Consider the following 2,546-nt stretch of genomic DNA (forward strand, 5'->3'; position numbering starts at 1 on the left):
TTCCCCTGATCGCCAGGTTACTTCCCGCCCCTGAGGACTCCTGGACTGTGAGAGGGGGCAGGCCGGGCTGAAGGACCCCCCCTTCAGTGCATGAATTTTCATGCATCAAGCCTCTAGTATCTACACTAATAAAAGAGAAAGATGCTAGTTGACCATACCTCCGCTATGCCCATAGCCAATCAGCAGTGATATGCAAATAAACCCAACAAAGATGGCAGGTAAATTTGCATATGCAGATGGGGCAGGCAAGCCTGACGGAGCCCACAGGGTCCAGGCCACCATGGACCTGGCAGGCCTGGCGGGAGGTGCATGACGCTGCCTGCAGGGTCCAGGGGGCAATAGGGACTAGGCAGATGGCATGAACAGCACTTGATGCTGCCCACGGGGTCCAGATGGTCGGGACCAGGCAGTTCCAGCAGGCAGCGCCTGATGTTACGCGCAGGGTCCAGGGAGTGATTGGACTGGGAAGGTGGCATGGACAGTGCCTGATGTCACCTTTGGGGTCTAGGCGGTGATCAGGACCAGGCAGACAGCATGAACAGCACCTGGCGGGGTCCAGGTGGCGGTCGGGACTGGGCAGACCCGTCGGACAGCACCTGACTTCGCCCATGGAGTCCAATCATCAATCGGGACCAGGCAGTTCCAGCAGGCAGCACCTGACACTGCCCGCGGATCCAGGAGGTGATCGGACCAGGCAGGCCTGGTAGGCAGCACCTGACACTGCCTGCGGGGCCCAGGGGGCGATTGGGACTGGGCAGGTGGCATGGACAGCACCTGATGTCACCTGCAGGATACATAGGCAGGGATGGCCAGGGTCACCAGGATCACTGTCTGCCCCTGGGTTACCGGAGGACACCAGTGGAGCAGGCCTGGGTTGAAATTAAAATGGGATGCCTGTGCCCTGCCCCACCACACCCTGTCCCTGGAGAAGAGAGGAAAGTAAGCAGTTAGGAGGCACTAGGGCTCCGAAGTGGCTGGGAACAACCTGCAGGCAAGCTACCAGGAAGAGGTGCTGAACCATGAGGATGCAGAGGGCTGGCTGATGGAGGCAAGCAAAAGTGCAGATGAGGCAGCACTTTCTGGTGCTGAGCTGGAAAAGTGCATGGACAGCCTGATGGACAAAAATCGCCTTTCTGAAGAAGGTGCACGAAGAGGAGATCACCGAGCTGCAGGCACAGATCCAGTATGCTCAGATCTCCGTGGAGATGGACGTGTTCTCCAAGTCTGACCTCTCCGCTATGCTCAAGGATATCTGCACCTAGTATGAGAAGCTGGCTGCCAAGAACATGCAGAATACTGAAGAATGGTACAAGAGCCGCTTCACCGTGCTGACCTAGAGAGCTGCCAAGAACACCTACATGGTGCGGGCCAGGGACTGCTCAAGGCCAAGACCCTGGAGATTCCTGGAAGCAAGCCGGGGCATGAACAAAGCGCTGGGAAAGCAGCTGCAAGAGCTGGAGGATAAGCAGAACGCAGGTGTTAGTGCTATGCAGGACACAATCAACAAAATAGAAAATGAGTCAAGAACCACAAAGAGTGAAATGGCAGGATATTTAAAAGAATACCAGGACCTTCTCAATGTGAAGATGACTTGGACATTGACATTGCAGCTTACAGGAAACTCTTGGAATTGAGGAGACCCGGCTCAGTTTCACCAGCATGGGAAGCACAGACAGTGGCTACTCCCAGAGTTCCCAGGTCCTTGGCGACCTGCCTACGGCGGTTTACAGACCGCTCCTACTTGATATCTGCTCGCTCCTTCCCTTCTTAATACACCAGCCAGGTCCAGGAGGAGTAGATCGAGGTGGAGGAGACCATTGAGGCTGCAAGGGCCGAGGAAGCTAAGGATGAACCCCCTTCTGAGGGAGAAACTGAAGAGGAGAAAGTAAAGGAGAAAGAAGAGGCTGAGAAAGAGGAAGGAGAGGGAGAGAAAGAAGGTGCGAATAAAGAATTTGAGGATGGAAGGAGTTGAAGGAGAAGGAGAAGATGCTCAATAAGCTGAGGACGAGAAGAAAGATGAAGTCGCTGGGGAGGAGAAAGCAACCAGAAGAAAGATTGAGCCCCCCTTTCCTTAATTATTTCAGGAATAATCCTCCCAAAACCAGGTCAACCCCATCACCAACCAAGCAGTTGCATTCCCGATACTATATGAGTTAAGAAGTCAATATATATATAACATTCTGAGGTGACTCAGGTTGGACATTAAATGTTATGCTATGACTTTTCGCCTTATGTAGAGTATTTGGTTGCTTGCAGAGTGGCTTCCTGGCTTGCTGCAAGCCTGTGCTGGTCCACACTTATTAGCTCAGGATCTACAACAATGTGAATAATTCAGATGTTTACAATAAAAACACATGAATACACGAATTCACTGATGTTAATGTTAAACTTCATGGAAAAAATAGTCCTTTGAATCTTTGGTGGTTAGAAATTAAAGACCTCAAATCATGTGCAATAAACAGTAAATAAAGTTACACTGAATGACAAAAAAAAAAAAATACATTAGGGGAAACGTTCAAAGAACTGAGGAACTATTCTCAGATCAG

General features: G+C 51.5%; 1 pseudogene across 1 annotated transcript; it reads left to right on the plus strand.

The window, feature by feature from the left end:
• Positions 1-608: 608 nt before the first annotated feature.
• On the plus strand, positions 609-2,075 carry LOC311618640 (neurofilament light polypeptide-like; annotated as a pseudogene). The gene is made up of 2 exons: positions 609-681; positions 972-2,075. The product of its transcript is annotated as a neurofilament light polypeptide-like (transcript).
• Positions 2,076-2,546: the final 471 nt, after the last annotated feature.

The sequence above is a fragment of the Pipistrellus hanaki genome (genome assembly GCF_964339955.1).
Source record: "Pipistrellus hanaki genome assembly, chromosome: 3".
Lineage (NCBI taxonomy): Eukaryota > Metazoa > Chordata > Mammalia > Chiroptera > Vespertilionidae > Pipistrellus > Pipistrellus hanaki.